Consider the following 20,810-nt stretch of genomic DNA (forward strand, 5'->3'; position numbering starts at 1 on the left):
TGATCTGAAACATTTAAGTGTGGCAAATGTGCAAAAAAAATAAGAAATCAGGAAGGGGAAAATACTTTTTCACAGTACTGTATACAGTGCCTTGCGAAAGTGTTCGGCCCCCTTGAACTTTGCGACCTTTTGCCACATTTCAGGCTTCAACCATAAAGATATAAAACTGTATTTTTTTGTGAAGAATCAACAACAAGTGGGACACAATCATGAAGTGGAACGATATTTATTGGATATTTCAAACTTTTTTAACAAATCAAAAACTGAAAAATTGGGCGTGCAAAATTATTCAGCCCCTTTACTTTCAGTGCAGCAAACTCTCTCCAGAAGTTCAGTGAGGATCTCTGAATGATCCAATGTTGACCTAAATGACTAATGATGATAAACACAATCCACCTGTGTGTAATCAAGTCTCCGTATAAATGCACCTGCACTGTGATAGTCTCAGAGGTCCGTCAAAAGCGCAGAGAGCATCATGAAGAACAAGGAACACACCAGGCAGGTCCGAGATACTGTTGTGAAGAAGTTTAAAGCCGGATTTGGATACAAAAAGATTTCCCAAGCTTTAAACATCCCAAGGAGCACTGTGCAAGCGATAATATTGAAATGGAAGGAGTATCAGACCACTGCAAATCTACCAAGACCTGGCCGTCCCTCTAAACTTTCAGCTCATACAAGGAGAAGACTGATCAGAGATGCAGCCAAGAGGCCCATGATCACTCTGGATGAACTGCAGAGATCTACAGCTGAGGTGGGAGACTCTGTCCATAGGACAACAATCAGTCGTATATTGCACAAATCTGGCCTTTATGGAAGAGTGGCAAGAAGAAAGACATTTCTTAACCTCTTCGAGCTCTAGGGGCGCTATTTCATTTTTGGATAAAAAACGTTCCCGTTTTAAGCGCGATATTTTGTCACGAAAAGATGCTCGACTATGCATATTCTTGACAGTTTTGGAAAGAAAACACTCTGAAGTTTCAGAATCTGCAAAGATTTTGTCTAAGTGCCCCAGAACTCATTCTACAGGCGAAACCAAGATGATGCATCACCCAGGAATTAGCAGAATTTCCATTCTCTCCTTATATGGCTGTGATTGCGCAAGGAATGAGCCTACACTTTCTGTCGTTCGCCCAAGGTCTTAGCAGCATTGTGACGTATTTGTAGGCATATCATTGGAAGATTGGCCATAAGAGACTACATTTTCCAGAGGTCCGCCCGGTGTCCTTTGTCTAAATTTGTGCGTAATCTTCAGGTGCGGTCATTTTCTCCTGGGATTCAGGAGAGAAAGCATGTGTCCAAGAACGATGTATCAATGAAGAGATATGTGAAAAACACCTTGAGGCTTGATTCTAAAAAACGTTTGCCATGTTTTCAGTCGATATTATGGAGTTAATTTGGAAAAAAGTTTGCGTTTTGAGGACTGAATTTATGGATTTTTTTTGGTAGCCAAATGTGATGTATAAAACGGAGCTATTTCTAATACACAAGGAATCTTTTTGGAAAAACTGAGCATCTGCTATCTAACTGAGAGTATCCTCATTGAAAACATCAGAAGTTCTTCAAAGGTAAATGATTTTATTTGAAGGCTTTTATGTTTTTGTTAATGTTGCGTGCTGGATGCTAACGCTAATGCTAACGCTAAATGCTAACGCAAAATGCTAACTCTAGCTAGCTACTTTTACACAAATGATTGTTTTCCTATGGTTGAGAAGCATATTTTGAAAATCTGAGATGACAGTGTTGTTTACAAAAGGCTAAGCTTGAGAGATGGCATATTTATTTCATTTCATTTGCGATTTTCATAAATAGTTAACGTTGTGTTATGCTAATGAGCTTGCTGATAGATTTACACAATCCTGGATACAGGGGTTTTTTCATAGCTAAACGTGACGCAGAAAACGGAGCGATTTGTCCTAAACAAATAATCTTTCAGGAAAAACTGAACATTTGCTATCTGAGAGTCTCCTCATTGAAAACATCTGAAGTTCTTCAAAGGTAAATGATTTTTTTGAATGCTTTTCTGTTTTTTTGTGTAAATGTTGCCAGCTGAATGCTAATGCTAAATGCTACGTTAGCCATCAATACTGTTACACAAATGCTTGTTTTGCAATGGTTGAGAAGCATATTTTGAAAATCTGAGATGACAGTGTTGTTAACAAAAGGCTAAGCTTGAGAGATGGCATATTTATTTCATTTCATTTGCGATTTTCATGAATAGTTAACGTTGCGTTATGGTAATGAGCTTGAGTCTGTATTCACGAACCCGGATCCGGGATGGGGAGATCAGAAAGGTTAAAGATATCCATAAAAAGTGTTGGTTAAAGTTTGTAACAAGCCACCTGGGAGACACACCAAACATGTGGAAGAAGGTGCTCTGGTCAGATGAAACCAAAATTGAACTTTTTGGCAACAATGCAAAACGTTATGTTTGGCGTAAAAGCAACACAGCTCATCACCTTGAACACACCATCCCCACTGTCAAACATGGTGGTGGCAGCATCATGGTTTGGGCCTGCTTTTCTTCAGCAGGGACAGGGAAGATGGTTAAAATTGATGGGAAGATGGATGGAGCCAAATACAGGACCATTCTGGAAGAAAACCTGATGGAGTCTGCAAAAGACCTGAGACTGGGACGGAGATTTGTCTTCCAACAAGACAATGATCCAAAACATAAAGCAAAATCTACAATGGAATGGTTCAAAAATAAACATATCCAGGTGTTAGAATGGCCAAGTCAAAGTCCAGACCTGAATCCAATCGAGAATCTGTGGAAAAAACTGAAAACTGCTGTTCACAAATTGTCACGACTGCTGCCGAAGTCGTTGCCTCTCCTTGTTCGGGCGGTGCTCGGCGTTCGACGTCACCGGTCTTCTAGCCATCATTGATCCTTTTTTCATTTTCCATTGGTTTTGTCTTGTCTTCCCATACACCTGTTTTCAATCCCATTCATTACCTGTTGTGTATTTAACCCTCTGTTTCCCCTCATGTCTTTGTCAGAGATTGTTTTATTGTCAGTGTAGTGTGATTGTTGTATAGGTGTGCGTCGGGTCCTTTGTACCCATGTTTATGTACATTTAGTGTTATGGAGCATACCCCGTGGACTTTATTAAAAGACTCCATTTTACACTCAATTTGACTCTCCTGCGCTTGACTTCCCTGCCACCTATTACATCTACGCATGACAGAATCTCTGACCAATATATGAAGTCAGCAGGAGAGGACACTATGCCCATGGAGCTGGAGGAACGCGTTCAGGAACAAGCTAGGGAGCTTGACGTTATCAGCTCCGTCATGGATCACATTGCCATGAAAATGGATCGCTGGGAGAGACAGGGAGTTTCTCCAGCGCCACCACAACCGGAATCTCCCGTGAACGATTTTTTCTCTCCGGAATCGAGGATCCATTTATCCCTACCTACGGGATACAACGGAGATACTGCCGGCTGCCAGGGTTTCCTCCTTAAACTGAACTTGTATCTAGCCACGGCCTCCCCAGTACCATCTGACCGTGAGAAGAGTTACGCCCTCGTCTCATGCCTCACCGGGAAAGCCCTGGAATGGGCCAGCGCTGTGTGTAGTAGGGAGGATGCGGCGCTGGACCATTTTGAGGAGTTCACCCGCCAATTCCGGATAGTATTCGATCACCCACCTGAAGGCAAAGCAGCGGGTGAGCTTCTCTATCATCTGAGGCAGGAGACGAGGAGTGCACAGGATTTTGCTTTGGAGTTTAGGACCTTGGCTGCCGGCGCTGGATGGAGCGACAGGGCCCTGATCGACCATTACCGTTGTAGTCTACGCGAGGACGTCCGTCGGGAGCTGGCCTGTAGAGACACCACCCTCACCTTCGACCAGCTGGTGGACATGTCCATCAGGCTGGACAACATGCTGGCTACTCGTGGACGTCTAGATCGGGGTCTGGTTGTTCCATCCTCCCGCACCCTCTCTCCCGAACCTATGGAATTGGGAGGGATGGTGCGCAGGGAGACCGGAGGGGGTTCCCGCTCGAGCACCATTCAAGGTCGCAGAGAGCACACTGCTGGTCGGTGCCGGGTTGGTTCCTCTGGGAATAGAGAGGGCAGGCAGGGCATTCTGGCGTCACCCCAGGTGAGTAGGCACCATTCTCATCCAGAGCCCTCTGCTGCACTAATGTTTGTCTCTGTCTCTTTTCCTGACTTTTCACTGCATTCCCAGTATAAGGCGCTAGTAGATTCGGGTGCGGCTGGGAATTTCATTAATAAAAGTCTAGCTCATAGTTTAGGGATCCCTATTGTTCCTGTGGATATGCCTTTCCCTATTCATGCCTTAGATAGTCGACCATTAGGGTCAGGGTTTATCAGGGAGGTAACCGCACCTTTGTGTATGATAACGCAGGAGGGTCACAAGGAGAAGATTAGTCTTTTCCTTATTGATTCTCCTGCGTATTCTGTGGTGCTAGGCCTACCCTGGTTAGTTTGTCATAACCCCACTGTTTCTTGGCCACAGAGGGCTCTAACAGGGTGGTCGCGAGAATGCTCAGGTAGGTGTTTAGGGGTTTCCGTTGGTGCTACTACGGTGGAAAGTCCAGACCAGGTCTCCACCGTGCGCATTCCCCCCGAATATGCCGATTTGGCTCTCGCCTTCTGTAAAAAGAAGGCGACTCAATTACCACCCCATCGACTGGGGGATTGTGCGATAGATCTCCTGGTAGACGCTGCATATCCCAAGAGTCACGTGTATCCCCTGTCGCAAGCGGAGACGGAGGCTATGGAGACATATATCTCTGAATCCCTGCATCAGGGGTTCATTCAGCCATCCATTTCACCCGTCTCTTCGAGTTTCTTTTTTGTGAAAAAAAAGGATGGCGGTTTACGCCCGTGCGTTGATTATCGAGGTCTTAATAAAATCACAGTGAAATATAGTTACCCGCTACCTCTGATCAATACGATTATTGAGTTAATGCACGGGGCACGTTTTTTCACAAAATTGGATCTTAGGAGTGCGTACAATCTGGTGCGTATTAAGAAGGGTGATGAGTGGAAGACGGCATTTAGCACCACCTCAGGTCATTATGAGTACCTGGTCATGCCATATGGGTTGATGAATGCTCCATCAGTTTTCCAATCATTTGTAGATGAGATCTTCAGGGACCTGCACGGGCAGGGTGTAGTGGTGTATATCGATGATATTCTGATATACTCTGCTACACGCGCCGAGCATGTGTCCCTGGTGCGCAGGGTGCTTGGTCGCCTGTTGGAGCATGATCTATATGTCAAGTCTGAGAAATGCTTGTTTTTCCAACAATCCATCTCCTTCCTAGGGCATCGGATTTCCACTTCAGGAGTGGAGATGGAGAGCGACCGCATTACAGCCGTGCGTAATTGGCCGACTCCAACCACGGTAAAGGAGTTGCAGCGTTTTTTGGGGTTTTCCAATTACTACCGGAGGTTTATCCGGGGTTTTGGTCAGGTGGCAGCTCCCATTACCTCACTGCTAAAGGGGGGCCCGGTGCGCCTGCAGTGGTCGGCTGAGGCGAACAGGGCTTTTGAGCACCTGAAGACTCTGTTTACTTCTGCGCCTGTGCTGGCTCATCCGGATCCCTCTTTGCCATTCATAGTGGAGGTGGACGCATCCGAAGCTGGGATAGGAGCAGTGCTCTCTCAGCGTTCGGGTACGCCACTGAAGCTTCGCCCCTGTGCTTTCTTTTCTAAGAAGCTCAGCCCGGCGGAGCGAAACTATGATGTGGGGAACCGGGAGTTGTTAGCTGTCGTAGAAGCTTTGAAGGTGTGGAGGCATTGGCTTGAGGGGGCTAAACACCCTTTTCTCATCTGGACTGACCACCGCAATCTGGAGTATATCCGGCAGGCTAAGAGATTGAATCCTCGCCAGGCAAGGTGGGCCATGTTTTTCACTCGTTTTGTGTTTACTCTTTCTTACAGACCAGGCTCCCAGAACGTTAAGGCAGACGCATTGTCTCGGCTGTATGACACAGAGGAGCGGTCCATGGATCCCACTCCCATACTCCCAGCTTCGTGTTTGGTGGCGCCAGTAGTGTGGGAGCTGGACGCGGACATTGAGCGGGCGTCACGTGCAGAGCCTTCTCCCCCTGAGTGTCCAGCTGGTCGTCTGTACGTTCCGTCTGCTGTACGCGACCGATTGATATATTGGGCTCACACGTCACCCTCCTCTGGTCATCCTGGGATAGGTCGGACGATGCGCTGTCTTGACGGGAGATACTGGTGGCCCACTTTAGCTAAGGACGTGAGGATTTATGTTTCTTCCTGCTCGGTGTGCGCCCAGTGCAAGGCTCCTAGACACCTGCCCAGAGGTAAGCTACAACCTCTACCCGTTCCTCAACGGCCGTGGTCACACCTGTCGGTGGATTTTTTGACCGATCTTCCACCTTCACAGGGTTACACCACGATCCTGGTCGTTGTGGATCGGTTTTCTAAGTCCTGTCGTCTCCTCCCTTTGCCCGGTCTCCCTACGGCCTTACAAACTGCAGAGGCCCTGTTTACACACGTTTTCCGGCACTATGGGGTGCCTGAGGATATAGTGTCTGATCGGGGTCCCCAGTTCACATCAAGGGTCTGGAAGGCGTTCATGGAGCGTCTGGGGATCTCGGTTAGTCTTACCTCAGGTTTTCACCCCGAGAGTAATGGGCAGGTGGAGAGAGTTAACCAGGATGTGGGTAGGTTTCTGCGGTCTTATTGCCAGGATCGGCCGGGGGAGTGGGCGAAGTTCGTGCCCTGGGCAGAGATGGCTCAGAACTCGCTACGTCACTCCTCCACTAACCTTACTCCCTTTCAATGTGTATTAGGGTATCAGCCGGTTCTGGCTCCTTGGCATCAGAGCCAGACCGAGGCCCCTGCGGTGGACAATTGGTTTCGGCACGCTGAGGAGACCTGGGAGGCAGCCCACGTCCACCTTCAGCGTGCCATAAGGCGCCAGAAAATTGGCGCAGACCGTCGCCGCAGTGAGGCCCCAGTGTTCGCACCAGGGGACAGGGTCTGGCTCTCGACCCGAAACCTGCCCCTTCGCCTTCTCTGCCGGAAGCTGGGTCCGCGGTTTGTGGGGCCGTTTAAAGTCCTGAGGAGAGTGAACGAGGTATGTTATAGGTTACAACTACCCACTCATTACCGTATTAACCCCTCGTTCCATGTGTCTCTCCTCAGGCCGATGGTGGCTGGCCCGCTCCAGGAGGCTGAAGTGCGTAATGTTCCTCCGCCTCCTCTAGACATCGAGGGGGTTCCGGCGTACTCTGTTCGATCCATTTTGGATTCGAGACGTCGGGCGAGGGGCCTTCAGTACCTCGTGGACTGGGAGGGGTACGGGCCGGAGGAGAGATGCTGGGTTCCGGTGGAGGACGTGTTAGATCCTTCCATGTTATCAGAATTCCACCGTCTCCATCCGGATCGCCCTGCACCTCGCCTTCCGGGTCGTCCCCGAGGCCGGTGTCGACGCGCAGCTGGAGCCGCGCGTCAGGGGGGGGGTACTGTCACGACTGCTGCCGAAGTCGTTGCCTCTCCTTGTTCGGGCGGTGCTCGGCGTTCGACGTCACCGGTCTTCTAGCCATCATTGATCCTTTTTTCATTTTCCATTGGTTTTGTCTTGTCTTCCCATACACCTGTTTTCAATCCCATTCATTACCTGTTGTGTATTTAACCCTCTGTTTCCCCTCATGTCTTTGTCAGAGATTGTTTTATTGTCAGTGTAGTGTGATTGTTGTATAGGTGTGCGTCGGGTCCTTTGTACCCATGTTTATGTACATTTAGTGTTATGGAGCATACCCCGTGGACTTTATTAAAAGACTCCATTTTACACTCAATTTGACTCTCCTGCGCTTGACTTCCCTGCCACCTATTACATCTACGCATGACACAAATGCTCTCCATCCAACCTCACTGAGCTCGAGCAGTTTTGCAAGGAGGAATGGGAAAACATTTCAGTCTCTCGATGTGCAAAACTGATAGAGACATACCCCAAGCGACTTACAGCTGTAATCGCAGCAAAAGGTGGCGCTACAAAGTATTAACTTAAGGGGGCTGAATAATTTTGCACGCCCAATTTTTCAGTTTTTGATTTGTTAAAAATGTTTGATATATCCAATAAATGTCGTTCAACTTCATGATTGTGTCCCACTTGTTGTTGATTCTTCACAAAAAGATAGAGTTTTATATCTTTATGTTTGAAGCCTGAAATGTGGCAAAAGGTCGCAAAGTTCAAGGGGGCCGAATACTTTCGCAAGGCACTGTATCTATCTATATATATATATACAGTATATATCTGTTGGTCAGAGATACCTTAAAAAAAATGTGTGGCGTGGATCAGAAAACCAGTCAGTATCTGGTGTGACCACTACTTGTCTCATGCAGCACAACACATCTCCTTCTCAAAGAGTTGATCAGGCTGTTGATTGTGGCCTGTGGAATGTTGTCCCACTCCTCTTCAATGGCTGTGCAAATGTGCTGGATATTGGCGGGAACTGGAACACGTTGTCGTTACATTGATCCATAGCATCCTAAACATGCTCAATGGGTCACATGTCTGGTGAGTATGCAGGCCATGGAAGAACTGGGACATTTTCAACTTCCAGGAACTGTGTACAGATCCTTGTGACATGGGGCTGTGCATTATCATACTAAAACATTAGGTGATGGCGGCTGATGAATGGCAAGACAATGGGCCTCAGGATCTCGTCACGGTATCTCTGAGCATTCAAATTGCCATTGATAAAATGCAATTGTGTTTGTTGTCCGTAGCATATGCTTGCCCATACCATATCCCACCGCCGCCATTGGGCACTCTGTTCACAACGTTGACATCAGTAAACCCCTCGCCCACACAACGCCATTTGTCCGGTACAGTTGAAACCGGGTTTCATCCGTGAAGAGCACACTTCTGCAGCGTGCCAGTGGCCATTGAAGTCGGTACCCACTGAAGTTGCTTACTACCCTAGTGAGGGCGACGAGCACGCAGATGAGCTTTCCTGAGACGGTTTCTGAAAGTTTGTGCAGAAGTTCTTCGGTTGTGCAAACCCACAATTTAATCAGCTGTCCGGGTGGCTGGTCTCAGACGATCCAGCAGATGAAGAAGCCAGGTGTGGAGGTCCTGGTCTGTAGTGATTACACGTGGTCTGCTGTTGTGAGGCCGGTTGGACGTACTGTCAAATTCTCTAAAAGTATGTTAGAGGCGGATTATGGTAGAGAAATTAACCTTCAATTCTTTGGCAACAGCTGTAGTGGACATTTCTGCAGTCAACATGCCAATTGCACACATCCTCAAAACATGAGACATCTGTGGCATTGTGTTGTGTGTCAAAACTGCACATTTAGGAGTGGCACAAGGTGCATCTGTTTAATGCGGTTTAATCAGCTTCTTGATATGCCACACCTGTCAGGGAGATGGATTATCTTGGCAAAGGAGAATACTCACTAGCAGGGATGTAAAGAAATTTGTGCACAACATTTGAGAGAAAAAAGCTTTTTGTGCATATGGAACATTTCTGGGATCTTTTATTTCAGCTCATGAAAACACTTGACATGTTGTGTTTTATATACATACATGTTTTTTTTACCTACTTGGAACTGGTAGGTTCCCTAGCAAAGTATCTAAAAAGTAGTAAGTAGTTGCTAATTAGCTAAAATGCTGAAGTTGTCTGTGATAAGATTCGCAAACTTTGGGTTGGTAGACATTTGCATTACATGCCAACCAACCACCCTACTTTTGTTTTTATCTTAAGTAACCTTCTGTCTTATGTAACCATGCCAAAACATGACATATCATATTAATTTGAGTGTACCCGGATTTACATTTAATATGTTATGTCTAGTCTATAAGACCAGGTTGGTTGAACTTCTGTAGGTTGCCAGGGCAGGGCATCATGTGATTTATGAGGGCTGAGTAGTTGCTTAGTGCTGACCCTCTTCTGGGGGCGGCAGGTGGTTCGTAGTTCATGGCCCCCTTACGGCTTTAAAATGTATGCCTTTCATACATCTTTCCAACATACTTCTCAGTATTTGGTATTCAGACTTACCTTATTCAATCGCATAATTCTACCTTGGGCACTCTGAATATATTTCATTCCACCGCTGAAAACCCTCCCACTTGCTGGCCAACAGATTTTTTTTGTGGAGTTTTCATTCAATAGTGTTTTCGTACTTCTTAGTTTGAATTTTGTCGACAGACTAGAATAAAGCAAGAGAACGGGTTCAGATCAATTAAAAAAAGCCATCTAAAGATATGCATATTTGTCTCTGTTTCAGCACCAATTGGTAGAATTAAAAATACTCTGATCTTGTATATTATTTAGGTTTAGGAAAGTATTTATGAAGCATAAAAAAACAGGTTTGGAGAGTCTTTACGCTCAAAAGAAAAAAAGGGTGGTTTGACTCATTCAGAAAATTGCCACATTCAGTTCCAAATACAGCGCCATGCGTCTGGTTCAAACTGTTACGGCTAGGTCTGCACTCCGCTCCACAACAATGTTTATCATCAACTGCTACTAATGATCCTCAGCAACAACCACGCTGCCATGACGGCGTTTACAGATGTAGTAAATGAAAGTAAATGAAACAATGTAATTAAATGGAATAACAATGTAGGCTATACCAACTGAAGGAACTAACAGTAAATTAGCAGTTGAATATGTGTGGTTATTAGCCTACTGACGGTCGATACTGATAGTGGCTAATCAGTGTAGGCTGCTGAGGGGAGGACGGCTCATATTAATGGCTGGAACGGAACTGAATGGCATCAGACTATGTGTTTGATGTATTTGATACTATTCTACTCATTTCGCTCCAGCCATTACCACAAGTCCGTCCTCCCTAATTAAGGTGCAACCAACCTCCTGTGTGGCTAATATTTAACATGATAGAAATAGGAGACAGAGAAAGTCGGGCGAGCCTATAATTAAGACATTCGAGAGTGCCCATCCCTGCAAGTTAAAAGGCTGTACAATTTCAATTCTGCATAATGGCACAGCATTTCATTGACTTTACTGTGGGGAAGTGTATATGTTATTATTCAGTTTGCTGCCGGATGACTGGTTTCACATTTGTCTCCGGCGATTATAAGGTCAAATTATCTAAAACAAGTGTCATTCATATGTACAATTCACTTATCCAAATGGATTACTCATTTACCTAGCTCTTATCAAGTTCTAATTTACAGTGCATGGAGAATGGTGTTTTTTCTATTGGGAAAAAATTAAGTAGATGCTTTTTCCAACTTGCAACTGGTAGGTTCCCTAGACCTTATTAATGGCATTGGTGGAAAAGGACCCAGTTGTCAAACTTGAGTAAAAGTCAAGATACCGTAATAGAAAATGGCAAGTCACCCAGTAAAATATTACTTGAGTAAAAGTCTAAAAGTATTTGGTTTTAAATATACTTAAGTATAAAAAGTAAATGTAATTGAAAAAAATGTAAAGTAAAAGCAAATTCCTTATATTAAGAAAACCAGACAGCACCATTTGTTTAAAAAAAATATATAGATATATTTTTTTACAGATAGTCAGGGGCACACTCCAACAATTTACAAACTAATGATTTGTGTTTAGTGAGTTCACCAGATCAGAGGTAGTAGAGATGACTGGGGATTTTCACTTGATAAGTGTGGGAATTGGACCATTTTCCTGTCCAGCATTCAAAATGTAATGAGTACTTTTGGGTGTCAGGGAAAAACATTTCTTTAGGCTTGTAGTGAAGTAAAAGTAAATATAAATAGTAAAGTGAATTACAGATACCCAAAAAAACTACTTAAGTAGTACTTTAAAATATTTTTACTTAAGTACACCACTGATGTACACCACTGATTAATGGTTTCCTTGTGCGTCAAGATGGTGGCATTATTTAAGGAATTAAATCAAGGTCAGAATATGCTTATCTGCAGACATCTCCGCCACATCTTCATTTATTCTATCTCCACCCCAAACGCATAGCGGGTGAATAGAATGCTATTCTCATGCTTATTAAATTCAAGGTCAGAGTACTGTTGGAATCGGCTAAACTTTGAACATTGAGATATTAAATCAATGATAGAGACAAAGCCTTGAATAGAAAGAGTTTGTAAAAAGCCAGAAGGTTTTGGAATATGTTTGATGGAGGAGAGGAGAGCGATGTGTTGATATAGGGAAGACAGATGGATATCTGTGGATTAAGTGAAGGAGGGTTGGAGGTCAGGAGGTGAGGGGTGAGGTCAGTTCCCCTTAAGGGAGTAATCAGAGTTGGTATCTGGTTACCTTCTTTCCTGTGGAGAGCCATAAAATGTAAGGATTGGAGAGAAAGGGGAGTGTATTAAGTAGGATGCATATAAACTGTGATGTCTGAAATCGTTTGCTGTCTGTTTACAGCTGTACAGAACCTTTTGGGGAATGATTAAACTTGGTTAAAGCTTCTCTAGTGTCCGTGAGTGATTTACTTTGAAAAATAAGAACCTAACAGTACGCATGGAGAAAAAAAGAGAATTACGTTCCATTTATGCATGCTTAACTTGGGTCGGAATCGGCCCCTAAGAGCATTGGGCCAGTAACTGAAAGGTCACTGGTTTGAATCCCCGAGCCGACTAAGTGAAAAATCTGTCTGTAACCTTGAGCAAGGCACTTAACCCTAAATGCTCCTTTAAGTCACTCTGGATGAGAGCGCCTGCTGAATGACTTAAATGTAATGGCCTTTTCCCTATATTGATCTCTTTCGATTGACCACACTCCGGTTGGGCGCCCAGCCCCACTGGCAATACCATTCCCTCAGGACCAGTAAGAACCTTGCAGCTGAGGGAACTCCTATGTTGTTGGCTGTTCATGTCATGATCTCAGTTCAAGTCATGATATCATCATGCACTCTTAGAAAAGAAAAAGGTGCTATCTAGAACCTAAAAGGGCTATTCGACTGTCCCCATAGGAGAACCCTTTGAAGAAACCTTTTTGGTTCCAGGCAAAGGCGGAGGTGTTGCTAACATAGCAAATTTCAATTGACAAAAAAAATGACGTTTTCGACTTTTGAGTTTCTAGTCATGAAATTATGCAGCCTACTCAATCACTTTTATAGCTACTGTTTACAGGCCTCCTGGGCCATATGCAGCGTTCCTCATTGAGTTCCCTGAATTCCTATCGGTCCTTGTAGTCATAGCAGATAATATTACAGACTTTAATATTCACATGGAAAAGTCCACAGACCCACTCCAAAAGGCTTTCGGAGCCATCATCGACTCAGTGGGTTTTGTCCAACATGTCTCTGGACCTACTCACTGTCACAGTCATACTCTGGACATAGTTTTGTCCCATGGAATAAATGTTGTGGATCTTAATGTTTTTCCTCATAATCCTGGACTATCGGACCACCATTTTATTACGTTTGCAATTGCAACAAATAATCTGCTCAGACCCCAACCAAGGAGCATCAAAAGTTGTGCTATAAATTCACAGACAACACAAAGATTCCTTCATGCCCTTCCAGACTCCCTCTGCCTACCCAAGGACGTCAGAGGACAAAAATCAGTTAACCACCTAACTGAGGAACTCAATTTAACCTTGCGCAATACCCTAGATGCAGTTGCACCCCTAAAAACGAAAAACATTTCTCATAAGAAACTAGCTCCCTGGTATACAGAAACAACCAGAGCTCTGAAACAAGCTTCCAGAATATTGGAACGGAAATGGCGCCACACCAAACTGGAAGGAGTACAGACTCCTCTTTAAATCGGCATATTCCTTCAAAGCTCAGTTGTCCTGAGTCTGCACAACTCTGCCAGGACCTAGGATCAAGAGAGACACTCAAGTGTTTTAGTACTATATCCCTTGACACAATGATGAAAATAATCATGGCCTCTAAACCTTCAAGCTGCATACTGGACCCTATTCCAACTAAACTACGGAAAGAGCTGCTTCCTGTGCTTGGCCCTCCTATGTTGAACATAATAAACGTCTCTCTATCCACCGGATGGGTACAAACTCACTAAAAGTGGCAGTAATAAAGCCTCTCTTGAAAAAGCCAAACCTTGACCCTGGAAAATATAAAAAAACTATCGGCCTATATCGAATCTTCCATTCCTCTCAACATTTTTAGAAAAGGCTGTTGGCAACTCACTGCCTTCCTGAAGACAAACAATGTATACGAAATGCTTCAGTCTGGTTTTAGATCATAGCACTGAGACTGCACTTGTGAAGGTGGTAAATGACCTTTTAATGGCATCAGACCGAGGCTCTGCAACTGTCCTCATGCTCCTAGACCTTAGTGCTGCTTTTGATACCATCGATCACCACATTCTTTTGGAGAGATTGGAAACCCAAATTGATCTACACGGACAAGTTCTGGCCTGGTTTAGATCTTATCTGTGGGAAAGATATCAGTTTGTCTCTGTGAATGGCTTGTCCTCTGACAAATCAACTGTACATTTTGGTGTTCCTCAAGGTTCCATTTAGGACCACTATTGTTTTCACTGCATATTTTACCTCTTGGGGATGTCATTCGAAAACATCATGTTAACTTTCACTGCTATGCGCATGACATACAGCTGTATATTTCAATGAAACATGGTGAAGCCCCAAAATTGCCCTCGCCAGAAGCCTGTGTTTCAGACATAAGGAAGTGGATGGCTGCAAACTTTCTACTTTTAAACTCAGACAAACCAGAGATGCTTGTTCTCGGTCCCAAGAAACAAAGAGATCTTCTGTTGAATCTGACAATTAATCTTAATGGTTGTACAGTCGTCTCAAATAAAACTGTGAAGGACCTCGACGTTACTCTAGACCCTGATCTCTCTTTTGACGAACATATCAAGACTGTTTCAAGGACAGCTTTTTTCCATCTACGTAACATTGCAAAAATCAGAAACTTTCAGTCCAAAAATGATGCAGAAAAATGTATCCATGCTTTTGTTACTTCTAGGTTAGACTGCTGCAATGCTCTACTTTCCGGCTACCCGGATAAAGCACAAAATAAACTTCAGTTAGTGCTAAATACGGCTGCTAGAATCCAGACTAGAACCAAAAGATTTGATCATATTACTCCAGTGCTAGCCTCCCTACACTGGCTTCATGTCAAGGCAAGGGCTGATTTCAAGGTTTTACTGCTAACCTACAAAGCATTACATGGACTTGCTCCTGCCTATCTCTCTGATTTGGTCCTGCCGTACATACCTACACGTCACAAGACGCAGGCCTCCTAATTGTCCCTAGCATTTCTAAGCAAACAGCTGGAGGCAGGGCCTTCTCCTATAGAGCTCAATTTTTATGGAATGGTCTGCCTACCCATGTAGGCAACCTTCAAGTCTTTAAGTCTTTACTGAAGACTCATCTCTTCAGTGGGTTATATGACTGAGTGTAGTCTGGCCCAGGAGTGTGAAGGTGAACGGAAAGGCTCTGGAGCAACGAACCACCCTTGCTGTCTCTGCCTGGCCGGTTCCCCTCTTACCACTGGGATTCTCTGCCTCTAACCCTATTACAGGGGCTGAGTCACTGGCTTACTGGTGCTCTTTCATGCCGTCCCTAGTAGGGGTGTGTCACTTGAGTGGGTTGAGTCACTGATGTGATCTTCCTGTCTGGGTTGGCGCACCCCCTTGGGTTGTGCCGTGGCGGAGATCTTTGTGGGCTATACTCGGCCATGTCTCAGGATGGTAAGTTGGTGGTTGAAGATATCCCTCTAGTGGTGTGGGGGCTGTGCTTTGGCAAAGTGGGTGGGGTTATATCCTTCCTGTTTGGCCATGTCCGGGGGTCTCATCGGATGGGGCCACGGTGTCTCCTGACCCCTCCTGTCTCAGCCTCCAGTATTTATGCTGCAGTAGTTTGTGGCGGGGGGCTAGGGTCAGTTTGTTATATCTGGAGTACTTCTTCTGTCTTATCCGGTGTCCTGTGTGAATTTAAGTATGCTCTCTCTAATTTTCTCTTTCTCTCTCTCGGAGGACCTGAGCCATAGGACCATGCGTCAGGACTACCTGGCATGATGACTCCTTGCTGTCCCCAGTCCACCTGCCCATGCTGCTGTTCCAGTTTCAACTGTTCTGCCTGCAGTTATGCAACCCTAAACTGTTCACATTTACTCTAGAGGTGCTGTCCTGTTGCATCCTCTACAACTACTGTGATTATTATTATTTGACCCTGCTGGTCATCTATGAACGTTTGAAAATCTCGGCCATGTTCTGTTATAATCTCCAACCGGCACAGCCAGAAGAGGACTGGCCACCACTCATAGCCTGGTTCCTCTCTAGGTTTCTTCCTAGGTTTTGGCCTTTCTAGGGAGTTTTTCCTTGCCACCGTGCTTCTACACCTGCATTACTTGCCGTTTGGGGTTTTAGGCTGGGTTTCTGTACAGCACTTTGAGATATTAGCTGATGTATGAAGGGCTATATAAATACATTTGATTTGATAGAGGACTGAGGGTCTTCCAAATATTGAAAGTGTGTAAATAGTTACCCATGTTATTTTGTAAATGTATATATTTTTTTCTTCATATTTTTTTTCCATTATTTTTTTTTTTTTTTGGGGGGGGGGGGGGGGGGGGTGTTAGAATACCATTATGGCATTTTGTATATGGTTATTTTTTTCAAAATGTATACCTTCACCAATTTGGCCACTTGGGTACATTTGGGTTACTTGTGTGGGACACCTGGGTGACTTCATGATAAATGTAATGTAGCACACTCATTTTGGAAGTTATCATTCGGAAACTTTGCACAAGTACTGTTGCCCTCTTATATTTTTCACTGAAATTGTCCCCATCATCCTATCTGAATGTTTGTTTTATCTTGTTCATTTTAAAGATGATGATACAATAACAATCAAAATAAAAAATGTGTGTTTTTTTTCATTGTATTATCTAAACCAGATCTATTGTGTTATATTCTCCTACATTCAATTCACATTTACACAAACTTCAGAGTGTTTTCTTTCAAATGGTACCAAGAATATGCATATCCTTGCTTCTGGGCCAGAGCTACAGGCAGTTAGATTTGGGTATGTCTTCAGGCGGAAATTGAAAAAAGTAGGGGGGGTAGCTCTAAGAACCTCACATCTCAGTAATGACCAACACATCTGGATTGGAGCTGTGAATCCACACTTTCAATTGATACATTTTATGTAATAAGCTTCTAGTGTTAACGTGCAGAAAACCAAGGCTTTTACGAGAGCAGAAATCAGTGAAACAGATATCAGAGCACAAGTCAGAATTGGGGCTAGCAACAGTAGATGGGCTAGGGTGTACATGCACATTTCAAGATATCATCAGCAGTAATACAATCAGGGCACGGCAGAGGGGAACTCTGCAGTGTTGATTTTGTATGGCATTTGAATGTGCATCAGATGTCCAACAAGATCATATTGTACAACAATTTCATCAAGTAGCATGAATAAAAAAGCTGGCAAGAGGTGGCTAGAATAGGATGGAAGGCCAAGAGTCCGTGTAACCAATAGAGAGTCAGTCTCGCAAGTGTGGGAACAAACATTGTCTGCTAGCCATTGTAATTTCAAAGAGTCACTCGCCCCAACAAGATAACTTGAGAGAGTAGCTCTCTCTGAGTCAAGTATGCTGTAAAGTCTGAGATAAAATAAATTAATACTAGGCCTATATCCTAGGTAATTAAAATGTTTCTGAGTAGGCTCACATAAGTTAGTTAGCTTACATAAAATTCAGATTTGCCCAAAGTCTGCCGTGTATGTGCGTGTGTGCTGGAAGCGAGCTAAAGCTCGGGAGAGCTGATGTGGGGGGAGTGTGGCGGGGGTACCTGTAACAGACATGGGGAGAAAGGGCAGATGAGGAACAGATCTCCGGGTGGGATCCAAGCAGCAGTGCAGCAGGCAACGGGAGTAGGTGTCAAACCTGGTTGGGAGAAGCTTTTTTCGGAAGGCTGAGTATGAGAGAAGGTGTTTAACTTTACCAGAGTGGTTCGTGGTAGAGCAGATAAAACATTTTAATGGATCTTATTCACCAACATATCAGTCTCAAATTACCTCCACAGGGTCTTTTTACAAGGAGGTAAAACTCATAGTCTTTTAAATACCTCTTTGGGCACCTGAACCGCTAGCGGGACACCTACGACAACATCCGGTGAAATTGCAGAGTGCAATTCACTAACCGCTTTACGGTGAAAGCATACCATGCGATCATCTGAGGACAGCGCCCCACACCAAAATACTTTTTCAAGGCATCACAAAATCACAAATATTGATTAAATAAATCACTAAACCTTTGAAGATCTTCCTCTGTTTGCAATCCCAAGGGTCCCAGCTACACAATGAATGGTTGTTTTGTTCGATAAAGTCCTTCTTTATATCCAAGAAAGTCTATTTAGCTGGCGCCAATGATCTCAGTAATCCACTCGTTCAACATGCTTACAAACGAATCCAAAAAGTTACTGGGAAAGTTCATCCAAACAAGTGAAAAGATGTTTCTAATTCATCCTCAGGTACTCTAATATCTAAATAAATTATAATATTTAAGATGGAGAATAGTATGTTCAATAGGGAAGATAAATAACGAAAAACCAGTCTCCAAAACAGGTTAAAGACAGACAATAGGTGTTCCAACAATCCATTCTTGGACTTCACTGTTGTCTACTGATCTTTCTCACTAATTAAACTCAAAACGTCCTCTCACTGTCAACTGCGTTAATTTTCAGCAAACTTAACATGTGTAAATATTTGTATGAACATAAGATTCAACAACTGAGACATAAACTGGGGGAGGGGGTGTCAAAAATCCAAAGTAACAGTCTGGTGTGGCCACCAACTGCATTAAGTACTGCAGTGCATCTCCACATGGACTGCACCAGATTTGCCAGTTCTTGCTGTGAGATGTTACACCACTCTTCCACCAAGGCACCTGCAAGTTCCCAGACATTTCTGAAGGGGAATGGCCCTAGCCCTCACCCTCTGTTCCAACAGGTCCCAGACGTGCTCAATGGGATTGAGATCCAGGTTCTTCGCTGGCCATGTCAGAACACTGACATTCCTGTCTTGCAGGAAATCACGCACTGAATGAGCAGTATGGCTGGTGGTATTGTCATGCTGGAGGGTCATGTCAGGATGAGCCTGCAGGAAGGGTACCACATGAGGGAGGAGGATGTCTTCCCTGTAACACACAGCATTGAGACGCCTGCAATGAAAACAAGCTCAGTTCGATGATGCTGTGACACACCACCCCAGACTATGATGGACCCTCCACCTCCAGATCGATCCCGGTCCAGAGTACAGGCCTCGGTGTAATGCTCATTCCTTCGACGATAAACGCAAATCCGACCATCACCCCTGGTGAGACAAAACTTGTGGTCCTCATGCCTCCTTGCAGCATGCCTAAGGCACGTTCATGCAGATGAGCAGGGACCCTGGGCATCTATCTTTTGGTGTTTTTTGGAGACAATAGAAAGGCCTCTTTAGTGTCCTACATTTTCATAACTGTGACCTTAATTGCCTACTGTCTGTAAGCTTTTAGTGTCTTAACGACCATTCCACATGTGCACGTTCATTAATTGTTTATGGTTCATTGAACAAGCATGGGAAACAGCATTAAAACCCCTTACAATGAAGATCTGTGAAGTAATTTGGATTTTTATGAATAATCTTTGAAAGACAGGGTCCTGAAAAAAGGACATTTCTTTTTTTGCTGAGTTTATAAACAACTCTTCTGCCATCTCAACCTCTCTCCCCACCTCTATTTGGTCCTAAAACTTGAACTCCAGATATGCCATTTCGAAAATGAGGCGTTTCCCGCAAATGGGAAAATGCATGATCACACTCCTTCATCTGATTGGTGGAGTAGGCGGGCCTTTTGACTTTGCTTTTGTGGTAACTAGTGATGACCCGGCCTGGTCTGTACAGTCATGGCCAAAAGTTTTGAGAATGACACAAATATTAATTTTCACAAAGTTTGCTGCTTCAGTCTAAGTATAATTACAAGCATTTTATAAGTGTCAAAGGCTTTTGTTGACAAGTACCTGAAGTTGATGCAAAGAGTCAATATTTGCAGTGTTGACCCTGCTTTTTCAAGACCTCTGCAATCCGCACTGGCATGCTGTCAATTAACTTCTGGGCCACATCCTGACTGATGGCAGCCCATTCTTGCATAATCAATGCTTGGAGTATGTCAGAATTTGTGGGTTTTTCTTTGTCCACCCGCCTCTTTGAGGATTGACCACAAGTTCTCAATGGGATTAAGGTCTGGGGAGTTTCCTGGCCATGGACCCAAAATATTGATGTTTTGTTTCCCTGAGCCACTTAGTTATCACTTTTCCCTTATGGTAAGGTGCTCCATCATGCTGGAAAAGGCATTGTTCGTCACCAAACTGTTCCTGGATGCTTGGGAGAAGTTGCTCTCGGAGGATGTGTTGGTACCATTCTTTATTCAAAGCTGTGTTCTGAGGCAAAATTGTGAGTGAGCACACTCCCTTGGGTGAGAAGCAACCCCACACATGAATGGTCTCAGGATGCTTTACTGTTGGCATGACACAGGACTGATGGTAGCGCTCACCTTGTCTTCTCCAGACAAGCTTTTTTTCCGGATGCCCCAAAATATCAGAAAGGGGATTCATCAGAGAAAATGACTTTACCCCAGTCCTCAGCAGTCCAATCCCTGTACCTTTTGCAGAATATCAGTCTGTCCCTGTTGTTTTTCCTGGAGAGAAGTGGCTTCTTTGCTACCTTTCTTGACACCAGGCCATCCTCAAAAAGTATTCGCCTCACTGTGCGTGCAGATGCACTCACACCTGCCTGCTGCCATTCCTGAGCAAGCTCTGTACTGGTGGTGCCCCGATCCCGCAGCTGAATCAACTTTAGGAGAGGGTCCTGGCGCTTGCTGGAATTTCTTGGGCACCCTGAAGCCTTCTTCACAACAATTGAACCACTC

The 20,810-nt window shown here is 44.4% G+C and overlaps 1 long non-coding RNA gene across 1 annotated transcript; it reads left to right on the plus strand.

The window, feature by feature from the left end:
* The first annotated feature begins 1,260 nt into the window (after positions 1-1,260).
* Positions 1,261-16,014, plus strand: LOC149976054 (uncharacterized). Its single transcript, XR_016487982.1, has 3 exons — positions 1,261-1,565; positions 1,934-1,995; positions 15,877-16,014. It is a non-coding gene; the product is annotated as an uncharacterized LOC149976054 (long non-coding RNA).
* Positions 16,015-20,810: the final 4,796 nt, after the last annotated feature.

Source organism: Oncorhynchus mykiss, chromosome 17, assembly GCF_057628025.1.
Source record: "Oncorhynchus mykiss isolate SJ-2025 chromosome 17, ASM5762802v1, whole genome shotgun sequence".
Taxonomy (NCBI): Eukaryota; Metazoa; Chordata; class Actinopteri; order Salmoniformes; family Salmonidae; genus Oncorhynchus; species Oncorhynchus mykiss.